The 12,926-nt window shown below is 37.2% G+C and overlaps 1 long non-coding RNA gene across 1 annotated transcript; it reads right to left on the minus strand.

The window, feature by feature from the left end:
* Nucleotides 1–658: 658 nt before the first annotated feature.
* On the minus strand, nt 659–8,186 carry LOC127507973 (uncharacterized). Its single transcript, XR_007928640.1, has 10 exons — nt 6,904–8,186; nt 6,634–6,829; nt 6,413–6,533; nt 6,279–6,335; nt 6,105–6,161; nt 5,073–5,111; nt 3,590–3,756; nt 2,779–2,842; nt 1,183–1,283; nt 659–928 (listed from the first exon to the last, which is right to left on the minus strand). It is a non-coding gene; the product is annotated as an uncharacterized LOC127507973 (long non-coding RNA).
* Between the last annotated feature and the right edge of the window lie 4,740 nt (nt 8,187–12,926).

The following is a 12,926-nucleotide window of genomic DNA, read 5'->3' on the forward strand; positions in this document are numbered from 1 at the left end:
CCCCCTCGCGCTCGCGCTCGTCTCGCTCACTTCCTTCATTTTCGGAACACCCCGTCTTCTTCATATTTTTAAAACAGATTAATACTGAGATTCTAGATGTTTTTATTTAAAAAGCCTAAAAAGAGGTGCTCAACTCACGGCTGCTTTAAGAGGCTCGCCTCGCCTCCCCAGCGAGCAAAAAGTCGTCTAGAACACGTCTAAAAGACATAATTGTTAGACCTCCAGAAGACGTCCTCAGTTTTTTTACGTCTTTTCAGGACATTGTATAGACGTCAATTAAAGACGTAATTGACATCTAAAGGCAGCCAGACTAAAAGTTGTATTAGACGCGTTTTCTGTAGTAGAAATGTCAACGACTGTTAAAGACCCATTGAACTCCCAACTGTGCATATTTGCATGGATCCAACTGTAAAAAATGTTTACTTCAAAACAGTGGCAGTTCTCACTGAGAAAAACCCAGTTAATCATTGTTAATGGTTGTCGTGTCATGAAACTTCAGACCATAGACCTAAAGAAGATTTGAAAGAATACTGATAATATTGAATATTTAATTGAATAACTGTGTACTGTATATACTGCCTTTTTATATCTTATCAATATAATGGCAATAAACTGCTCACCATTTTTCTGTAAACTGACCACTCCAAGAAATCAACTATTAAAATTCTCAAACTACATTTTTATTACCATTTTGTTCTGCTGGACCAAAACTTCACAGCCAGAACAGTAAACTTATAAATTAACACAGTTAAAGAATCTATAAAATGTCGTTAAAACAGTATAACATAACAATTAACAAAATGTGGCTCCTAAAGTCAAGATTAATAGCCACCACCCCCGAGTCTCCCAGGGGCATGTTTCAGGTGATCGGCTGCAGCAGACTTTATTTGGGTCTCTGTTGCAGCGGCGTCCCATTTCATGACAGCAGCTACAATCAAAGCAAAAAAATCCACATGTAAAATAAATAAATACAAACGCCACTGTTGTGGTTTAGCTTGCAGCAGAGATGGTATACATAGTTGAAAATCAAGTACTCGAATCAATTAAATGAAATGGTTATTAAATCACAAATCAAGTAAAACTACATCAAGCCTGATATTAAGCATTCCACACACATATACACACATATATACAATTTTTTATTCTTTTTTTTTTTTTTAATGACCATAATATGAAGCTAACCTTTTATTGCTGAAAACAATGTCTTGTCTTCAAATCGTATTTTGTCTTTTTTGCTCTTCCCCTTCATGTTGAATCGGGTCATTAGTTGATTGGTGAAGAGCCTAATCCAATCCAAGACAAAAATAATATGTAATTATTACACACACACACACACACACACACACACGTTCGTTTTTGTGAATTGTGGGGACATTCCATAGGCGTAATGGTTTTTATACTGTACAAACTGTATTTTCTATCCCCCTACACTACCCCTACCCCTAAACCTACCCATCACAGGAAACTGTGCACATTTTTACTTTCTCACAAAAACTCATTCTGTGATTTATAAGCCTTTTGAAAAGTGGGGACATGGAGTAATGTCCTCATAAGTCACCCTCTTTTTGTAATACCAATGTCATACCCATGTCATTATACACATTTGTGTCCTGATGTCACAAAAACACGCACACCTATACACACACACACACACACACACGTAACATGATTGTCCATGCATGGTGACCGCAGATTGCATTTCTCCAATAAGTTGAATTGTCTCTTCAAAATCAATGACAAAAAAAAAAAAAAAAAAAACCTGCATTATGCACAGCCATGCTATTTTTACCTTCATCAAATCGCCTGAAAACGACTGATCTGACTATCTGGCAGAGATCTGTCAGTGAGAACACGGTGATGCTCTGTTGCTAACTTGCTACGCAGATGATTTAGGTTTGGTTGATGGCAAGTTATACAGTGAATGAGAAATAAACTGTTAAACATTACGTTTCCTTCTTCAATCCTATAAATGCGTGTAATTGTGCCTAGTAGATTTCTAGATGTCTGTAAGAACTAAAGTTAGGACTCTTTGATAATTTAGCACACTTTGCTAACAACTTTATTGTCATTAATCTCTACACCACACGAGGAGACTAGCTTTTTCACAATTACCAACGTACAAGAATGGTGTTTTGATCTATTGCTTATGTAGTATTTACTTGTATTTTGAAATAAATAAGTTTTGTTTTAAAGTTTAAAGTGTTTTGGGGTTGACTTGATATCAAGAAAATAGCGAGGGGAATGTAAACCTAAAGGCCAGCGCCTTGTTGTCAACCTGTACAAAATAAATGGCTATTATTATGGTTTAAAAACAGAGTACAGCCCTTTTATGCATTAATTGTGCATCCTGCATATGAACAACATTTACACACTTCTTTATAAACATCGGCCGATTAATCGGTAATCGGCATTTCTGAGTCCCTTTAAATCGGCATCGGCTCAAAAAAATCCATATCGGGATTTCATAGTGCGTATGATATCTCACACGTGGCTTTGACTTACAACTACATATTTATCCATTTTCATAATAAAAAAACGATATACAGTTTTATCTTTTATCACCATTGAGCCAAAAAACACCAAGATATGATTTTTTTTTATCCATATCGCCAAGCGTAGTCCTGCTCCTTACTTAAACCATCAACTAAACTCTGTCAACCACCAAATGAAAACAAATTGGGGACACAAGAAAACCAAAGCAGAGCTGAACTAACATGATCAATTGTTCTGGTCAAATGTCTAAAGACCTGTCTGTTAAGTAAATGTGTACATAAATACCTGTCCATCACTTTGTGCGTGCAGTCCTTAACATCTCTCCCCCCACTCTTGCCAGCTGACAAACCTATAATTAAAAAAAAAAAAAAACATGCAAAAATATTAAGGGTAAAAAGGTGATAACATTGTATGGATAGAAAAAAACAAAGTTGTTTGCTGCCCTGAAAAACTGTCAATTTTAACAATTATATGCATCTGGTCTAGTCTTGAGAAAATTGAAAGCTTTGTTTAATATCACATATTTTCCAACAAATTGTATCAGTAGGTAAAATATAAAAATAAAAAAGATCGCCTTATCCCTTAAGACAAACCAAAATGAAAAAGAAAATGTTGGAAAATCAGTTATTAGTTTGTCACTATTAATACAGTATTAATAAAATACATGATTATTCTAATTGCTAAAGGGAGTTGTTTAAAACCTTTTAGTAAACTGTGTACACAAACAGTGTTCTCAATGCTGGAGTTCATGTGTAGAGCCCCTGGTGATAATTGGAGCAAAGTTTCATGTTGTTTCCAGCCTTCTTAGTGTTTTAAAAATACTCGCAGCTCGGCACACAACAAAAACTGCTGCTCGGATGTTACCGTTCCTGATATTTTAACAATCCAACATTTTAATTAAAAGAAATAGACTAAAGTTTGATCAGAAATAAGAATTTTATTATAATAAGCTAAACTTATCAGTTACCTAAGAGATCACCTACCGCTGCAGATGTGTACTGAAGTGAAAAGCGGAAATGATTAGACCTGTTTTCCGGTTCAAACACTCAGCGTTCCACATAACCCCATTTGGCATTAGAGGTTGAAAACATCTTACCAAGGTTTCAAATTTGTGTGGTTTCAGAAGAGAAGCCTCCTCCCTCTGGAACTCTTCCAAGGTGTCCATCTTCTTTATTTCAATTCCAGATTGAGGTCCGCTCCTCTGCAGTTTTCTGACTTCATCAGTGAGAGTCACCAGCTTTGTAAGTACGATTTTCTGGAACTCTAGCAATAATGAGAAATTAAGAAAAAATTAATTACTCACTATAATCATGGTTCTCTGATAAAAGCAAGCATTTCAGCCTTTCAGTGAAAGAGTGCTTGGCTTGCTCAGTCGGGGGCACTTAATTTTCAACTATATTACTGATCTGTCCGCATTGTCACTGTATGATAATTGAGCTGATGGCATCACTGTTTTCTCCAGAGCAGCTGTACAGCCTGATCAAATTCTGTTGCATTATTGTCCTGTTTAACACTGTGAAGCTGCTTTGTAACAATCTGCATTGTAAAAAGCGCTATATAAATAAAGGTGACTTGACTTGCTCTCTAGCAATCCCAGAAAAATTAATAACTATTCAATTAGTTAGTTAACACTTTATTCAACAGGGAAACCTTAACCGTTTTTCATTAAAAAAAAATATTTTATTAAGAGATGGTTCTAAACTAAGTGTCATAAATGCCAAAGCAACAAGATGAAAACCTGAAGTCTGATTTACCAAACAGTTACAAAGGGAATGCAATGTTATAATACACAAGTTATTAGTCTGGGTGTCACATGAAAATATTATTGAACTTACTTGCTTCTGACAGCGGGAATGTGGTTGGCACATCCCTATTGGAAATGGACCTTGCATGTGAAAGACCTAAGCAGGAAAGAAAAAAAAAAGTGTGTGAAGCGATCAATATATTTAGAACATATGTTCAATGTGCCTCATTGAGTGATACAACCAATGCCATTCACCATCTATGGACCTGCTCTCCACAGCCTGAGACCTGGGTACACCTGATAAACCCAAACCACCAACATTAGTCAGTCCAGTAGCAATAGTATTTTTCATGCTAATTTGACATTCAATAAGAGAAGCCAAATGTAACTGGCAATACTCACGACTACTTGAACTGTCCCGGCCCACGGACCTGGAAGAACCTGTGCAGCCCAGATTTAGCCATTATCAATAGTGCTGATGACCTATGCTGATTTGATATGCAATAAGACAAGCCAACTGCGACTGGCTATACTTACAACTACTTGAACTGTCCCGGCCCACGGACCTGGACCTGGACCTGGACCTTGACGAACCTTTGCAACCCAATACTGAAACATCAGTTTTTCATGATCAATAGTGCTACTGATCTGCATGCTGATTTGATATTCTAAAAATGAAAAGTTAAACTCACCACTAGTTGAACTGGCGCGGCCCACAGTCCTGGATGTACCTAAGCCATGGAGAGCAGAAACATCAGTCACAAACATCAGTCAGTCATGAACAATAGTCCTAGTGACCTGCCTGCAATATTCAGCAATGAAAGAATATACTCACGACTAGTTGACTTTTCCTGGCCCACAGACCTGGGTGAACCTAAACAAACCAAATCGGAAATGTCAGTCAGTCATGATCAGTAGTAGGTAGGGCTGCGCAATTAATCACAATTTTATCCAAATCGCAATATGAACTAGTGCAATATCCAAATCGCAGCGGGGGCGCAATTTTTGTTAAAGGCAAAATGTCATACCATTCTAAAATAAAGTATTGTGGTGCTGCAGAGACATCCCAGCCTACAAATCCAGACTAAAGAGAAAATCTTTTGTTTGGTACAGATTCTCGCCCAAAAAAAACAACAAAAAACACTTCAATCTTTTTTTAAATATTTTACGATGAGAATAATGATACAAAAATGATCATTCCCTCCAATATCATATCACAACTGCAATGTCAGTCAAAGTAATTTCAATTAGATATTTTACTAATATCGTGTGATCACAGTAGTGATTACAGGAGAAGAGTGGCGTTAGCCTTGAGTAAGAGGTAGGTATAAAAACCAAAGGATTGTTATGGTTGGCGGCCAGTCTGCAGCCACTCACTGTTTGACTGTTGACTCTTTTCTTGCAAGAAAATAAATCTTTATAAAGACAACTGGAAAAGGTTTGTCTCTTATTTAGTGATCGTTGAATTTTTTCCACAGCAGCCATTGGCATTGTGGCTAACGCTATTGTTAGTTTATGAAATCGTTTCGGCTGTGCTTTCGAACATGCTGTAATTGTGCTAACCGAGCACCGTTAGCCTTTACAAGAGAGGCGCTTCAATACACTTGTTAGATAATGTTTCAGTACAAGGTTGACAATGCACAATAGTAAAGTACGGGCTGCATTTGAGCATTAAATATTCGAATATTAAAAGAAAAATGAAATTTGAATGGTATTAAATTGGAAGATTGACAGCTCTACTCGCCACTATTTGATCTGACGCAACCCAATGACAACAAAGACAGACAAAGTTTAATAAAATTACAAATACTTAACTTAAAATTTAAATCTGGTTAAAATGTGCATGGTCAACTTAGCAACAACTCACCATTCTTTGACATTTTGATTGGTGGGGTGGGAAAGACTGGAATTTCGGGACTGGCATCTGATCAGTAAATAAGGGGTATTAAAAAAATTAATATACAGTTTACTTGATTTTGTACTGAGCGCAGGCAACGTTTCAATACACATTCAATTAATGCCACAAGAAACATTTCTGTACCTCCTTTCCTCTCTTCTTTATCCTCCCCCTCAGCAGTCGCCTCAGACAGGTCAGATCCTTTGAATATTAAAACACGTTCCAATTGTAACGCGAGTATGCATGTTTTCACTATTCAGCCAATGATAGGGACATACCTTCAACATAATCTTCAGAAGTTTTAGTTTTTTTCATCCTCTTTCGCACTATAACCTCTTCGTCTTCATCTTTGTTCAGCATGGCTGGTTTGATCATATTCCTCACACTCATGGAGACTTTCTGCAAAGACAGCATGCATGTCATCAAAGCTTATATCAATGTCTTGTCCACATAACTTCTCACATTTGTTTTACCGTTGTATCAAAATATAAGAGGTTACCTGCGGTAAATTTCACTTTCAACAATGGGAACGTATCCCAGTCGTCCTTAGGGGCCACATGGTTTTCAAAACAATATTTTGCCCTTGTCTTTGGCCACCGAAGGGTTTTCTCAGCTACATTAACTCAGGCATCAGGGATGGTCCCCTCCATTTCCTTCCCATTTTCATTCCAAACGGCTCTGACAAAAAGCATAACCTGCAACAAAAATGAATATATTAAAAAATGAATGTTTTTATACACACACACACACCAGTATATTTCCAACATACTTTTTGACTTGCCAATCTTCAACATGAATGTTCAATGCCATGCCGCAGAGGAATCATGACAGAGCCATTGTTGTAAGGTAGACAGGCTACTTTTCGACTGTGGTCTTCTTCCTTGAGTTCTTTTCTTTTGAATCTACGGCTATTCCCTATGTAAGCAATGTTCAAGAGCTTTGACAGACATGGTTTGTCAAACAGGTCGACAGTGTGTCTCTGTTTTATCACATCGCAAACAACCGTAACATCTCCCCTCCTCTCTTGAACAAAAGCAAACCTCTCATCTTTCAAAAGGAAGCAGCCGTCTCTCCTTTTTGTTGAAATGTACATTTTGGGCTTCGCCTTACACTGTGCACTGGAATTCCCCTGGGCATGTTCGATTTCGACCAGTCGTTTGGACACCTGCGCTAATGGATTTTGGCCAGTCCTGACCAATCTTTTGATCTGCTGCAAATAATTCTCATATGGAAAGCAACATATGTCATTTAAAGAGCATCTGAAACGAGAGACATCTTCATGGATGTGTAACAGGGCATGCACATTGTACACAGCAAATGTTTTTCCATAGAGTGCAGGGCAGCTAGACACAAAGTGCCTCATCAGTTCAGAAGAAAAATCCAAATAGGCAGCTCTTGTCCCGTCATCTGAGTCCAGCATGATGGATACTGCCACGGTCAATGTCACAAAATGAGCATACAGCTGTGAGGAGACAGTATTTTTGAGTACTATGGGTCCCTATTAAAGGGCTAGACCCATTTTGATGGCGGGAATACTCTATCTGACTAAATGCTTCATCTGCGCGCAAGGTGGATGTCAGCTGATTGAAGACGACTCTTCTTTCAACATACTGGCCTTTCACTTGGCACCTCTCACAACTGTCATATGCAGTATGACCTTTAATGCATTTTAAATATGCTCTTGCTGGTGCATCACAAACAAAGGTATGAATATTTACTGCATACTTTTTGTCACGAATCACCAGGCCATTCTGTTGGAGATTATTGAACTCCTCCAAAAAGTCATGGAGATACTCATCAAGGGGCTCAGGCTTGCTTTCCCCACAGTATAATGCCACAATAAATGGATTGAAATTGTTAAATTTCACCAGTATTGGCCAGAACTGGATTTTGCTACTTTTAAAGATTGGTAGTCCATCAATGTTGACATCCAAACTGACCGTACTGTGTTGTCGCCTGAAAGCATCATTTTGACACAGTATACGGGAAATGCCCCCCTCCAAGTCATTGTATACATACTGTCCATTGCATTTTGAATGGCTGTCAATGACTCGAGGAGTGGCTAGTAATGTGCGTGAATCTTTGGGGAGTACACGTCCATGATCCCTTAGCATTTGCAATAATTCATTTAGGGACCTATTAGTAATTTGGTGTCTTGTACTCCACTCTCGCAAGATTTAAGCTCTACAGATTCAAAATCGATTCATAGAATTCAAAAAATCAATTTTTTTTTTTTTTAATATATATATTGTATGTCTATTGCAATCACATGATAGATACTTTATTGATCCCCAAGGTGAAATTCAAGGTCCCAGTCAAAAGTCTGGGGTCACTTAGAAATTTCCACTCCATTATAGACAGAATACCAGCTGAGATCAGTTGCATATGTATGTAAGTACTTTGGAGACTTTGTGTTGAAATAACATTGAGACAAAGGAGGCAGAGGACGGATACTCACTTCTCTTGGTAGCTGCTCTGATGAATGAGGGATTCTGATAAAAGATAAAAGAGAGAAGAGAGAAAGGAGGGGAGGAATTAATTAGCATAGGTCACATTTCAGTTACTTCATTTAATTTTATACGACAACATAGCCTGATTTTGGTCTTTGAACCAAGTATCTTGGTCTTTGAACCATGTTAGCGTGGATGCTATACAAGCAGCTAACGTGAGTCTGACACTTTTAGCTAAAATTCGATGACTTTTTTGTCTTTAACGGGTGATAAAACCGTTTGTCTCTGGTGTTCAGACAGCTAACCAGGGGCATAAATTTCATCTGACAGTAGGGGGGGACAATAAACATAAAATTTCTTAAGAGCAATTTTTGAAGGGGACGCAAATAATACAGCCAAAATTTTACTTATAAAAGGATATATGTTATATTACACAGAAGAAAACCTACTATTATTAGTGTAGCATGGAGACTGCCATTATGCTCATTGTTTCTCTTTGGTTCAATAAAAAAACTGACTAAATTGGCCAAAATATTCTTCTTCAAAATCTTATATATATATATATATATATATATTATATAATTATAATTTATATATATATATATATATATATATTATATAATTATAATTTATATATATATATATATATATATATATATATATATATATATATATATATTTATATTATATAATTATAATTTATATATATATAAAAAAAAAATTTTTTTATTTTTTTTATTTTTTTTTTAAGTTGTTTACAACCAAGTCACCAAAATACGATGAATACACACTGAGCATAACCCAACACACAACAGTAAATCTATTAGCCTTATTACAGTTCACATATTCTTATCACAGTGTTAGTTGTTGTTGTTGTGGGTGACTGAGTATCCAACAAGCTATGGTAAACAAGCTAGCAAACACGCTAGGTAACATAATCGCTAAAATAGCGGACTCACAGAAAAAAATCATCAGTTATCATCTTTTGTTGTTGTTATGACTAATTACTCAGCACCGTCAGCATTAAAGAGAAAATAATCACTTCATCCGATGTTTTTGAATAAAACAGCCTTGACAGCCGACTTACTGCAGCTCCTCTCAGCATCTGTCTGCAGAGCTGCTCTCTCCCGCCGGCGCCGCCGGACTTCTGCAGAATCTACACACACGTGCGCGGTGGACCAGTCCACTGTGAGGCAAGGGAGGGGTGACTCAATGTTTCTAAACATAAAACTCCCGTCTGCGTTTGTATTGCTTTACTACTTACATAATTATTTTAAGTTTATATAATTTATTTACAATACTTAGCGTGGTTATTAATTATATTTTTTGGGGGGGACAGCACTCAGATGGGGGGGGGGGGGGGGGGGATAAAAGTGTAACTTCTTACGTTTCTAAACATATGAAGTTTAAATCATTAATTTCCGAATTTTTTTTTACTATGGCCGTAAAATGAGCGCCATCGCCCAAGCTTTTGGCGCTAAGGTACTATTATCCTAAGTCGGACACTCTCACCTTCTTTGCGCATCCAGCTTGATTTGTGTGATTATTATTTTTTTTTTTTTTTAGCTTGCTTTAGCTTTATTTTAGGTCTAGGATATTGCGTTAGTATTTACACATGTGCCTCATTTCCGTCCTTCGCTAGCTAACGTTAACATTTTACCTTGCTAGCAAACATGTCAACTTGGAGGAAAAAACATTTGAATGATGACTTAGATCAAAGACTATAGAATAACACAAGACATGTCACTCGTATTGTTTTGAATGGGAGAAAGTGTAACGCTCAATATGGCGGAATAAGTCCCGCCTTCAAAATAAGAGCCAATCGCTGACCTGTAAAGTCATCGCGTCACTGCAGCGGCCGATAGAAGCACCGGTTTCTATAGAAACAGTCAGATGAGGCACGAGAGACGCACATTTAGGTCTGCGCATGTGCATTAGCTTGATCCAGCCTAAATACTGTTTTTTTTTTTTTTTTTTTTTGTCATGATTTGAGCATTTGGAAAAAAAAATTATGAGACAGTTGTTGTCAGATTTCATTGGTGATTTCAAATATGAAATTTAATCGAAAGCTTGGCAAACAGCTTTGGAGAATTTGATGTTTCCCCATTCAAAGAGATAGGAGCTGCATGATGCCCAGGATGCCCGAGAGGCGTTTCAAAGATGGCCGCCGAGTGAAATGACTTGTCTTAAAGGGACTTTGCTTAGATGGACCAACTGGGACTAACGAAAAATACTTTATGATAAAATTTCGGGAATCACTCACTATTAGTATTACCAATATTACAAAAATACTTACAAACTCCTTGATGGGGACGGCAAGTGCAACACAGGAAAGTGCGAAACAGCCTAAGTTCCAGGTGCGGACTGCGGAGCTTGCTGCGGACTGCAGTCACATATCCGTCCGCCACAGAACTGGAGAAACTTGTATTCCGAGCATGTTTGATCAATAAAAAAAAAAACCCTCAGTACCATGTTATAAAAGTTTTAAAATTTATTCAAAACAATGTCTACTTGACACAGTCCCGATTTTTTATTATCACCATTAAGGTAGAACTGTTTTTCACAGGGGAGGGATATCACAATCAACTTGCTGTAACCGGAAAGAGTACCCAACTTTTCCACAAAAAAAAAAAAAAAAAAAAAAAAAATTCAAAAAGGCTGATATTTGGAGGAGGGTGAAATTGATTTTAAACACTTCAGTGAAATGTGAAATGATTTCACACATATTTGGGCTTGGTCCCATCTATTGCCAGACTGTAAAAACATATTTAAAAAGTAAGGTAACTGGTTGCCTTAAAATTTTAAGTTCATTAAATGAGTTAAATGAAAATTTTTGAGAATCGACATCACCCTTTATTCAAATATAATTAAAAGATTTTGTAAACATATTGCGTAATTGTGTGTTTTATTTGTTATGAAACATGCCACATTGTGCTATTTTTATGATTTATCACAACATTTTTTAAATGTATGTGGTTCAGATATAATAATATATTGAGTTTCTATTTATTAAACCAATTTCCTTCATTGTATTAACTCAAATGTTTAATTTAATTTAAATAATTTATTTTACAGTGCAGGGGTGTCGGACTGGGGGGTAGAAAGGGGACTGAGTACCCAGGGCACTCATGTGAGGAGGGCCCAGAAAGATTAAGATTAAGATAAGCCTTTATTGTCTTCAGGTGAAGAAATTTGTCTTGGACAATCATGGACCACCATTGTCAATCAATTCATCAACAACATCAACACATCAACATTCACATTCCAATCGCAAAACAGCAAATACATCCACAACAGTACACAAGTCAAGTTAATCACATTAATTACGATTCAAATATATTGCACAAAACCCCTAAAAATGTGCTAAAAAGTATTGCCCCTCTCCCTATAGCCTGCTCATCTAAACAGTCACATTGATTTATTACGGTTCAGAAGTGCAATTGACAAAGGAATCAGAGAATGTTTGTATCTATTCAGCCTACAGTTTGCAACCCTGTACCTTCTGCCTGAGGGCATAACCTCACACTGATCAAAGAGAAAGTGGGTCGAGTCATTAGCAATCTTTCGACCCAGTTTAAGTGCTGTCTCTTCAAAAATGTCCAGTAGAGAGCAAGGAGGAAGCACACCCATTATTTTGCCCGCCCTTTTTATCAGGTTCAGAATCTGTGATTTAAGTTTAATTGATAAATTACCAAACCAGGTGAGTCCATATCTGAGGAGAGATTCAATACTGGCTCTATAAAAGATGAGCATTATGTTTTTGTCCACACCGTGGATCCTCAGCCTTCGTAAAAAGTGTAGGCGCTGACTGATTTTTGAGCAAATATAATCCACATGTGTAGCCCACTGGAGCTGAGAATCAAAATAAACAACACAACAGATGCAATTAATAGCTGTGGATGTGGGGAGGGGCCCGTAGAGAATGCCTTTCTACAGGGCCCAGAATTTTGTACTACGCCTTTGGAACCCCAGGCCTTCAGAGCGCACTTAAGGCCAATATATGAGTGGAAATAGTTACCCATCACCCTCAAACAAAGACAATGACGAATAAAAAAATATAAAACTTTAGAATAAATGTAGTCCAATATGAGTGTCACCGTCTGCCTTGCAGTTTCACATAGCCAAAATCTATTTATTGACAGTTTGGTTTATTCCTCTCCTTGAGTTTGAGGAATTCTGTCATCTGTCTATTTGTGCCAACCTGCCTGCATCCTCTATTCAGAGCTCATAAAAATCCTCAAGCTTTCCCCAGCTGACTGCCTAAAGCGAAAGTTTAAAAGAGCAAGGTGACCAAAATAATTAAATTATGTAGAGAAGGTTGAATGCAATACACTTGTGATAC

This window comes from Ctenopharyngodon idella, unplaced genomic scaffold, assembly GCF_019924925.1.
Source record: "Ctenopharyngodon idella isolate HZGC_01 unplaced genomic scaffold, HZGC01 HZGC01CH26, whole genome shotgun sequence".
Lineage (NCBI taxonomy): Eukaryota > Metazoa > Chordata > Actinopteri > Cypriniformes > Xenocyprididae > Ctenopharyngodon > Ctenopharyngodon idella.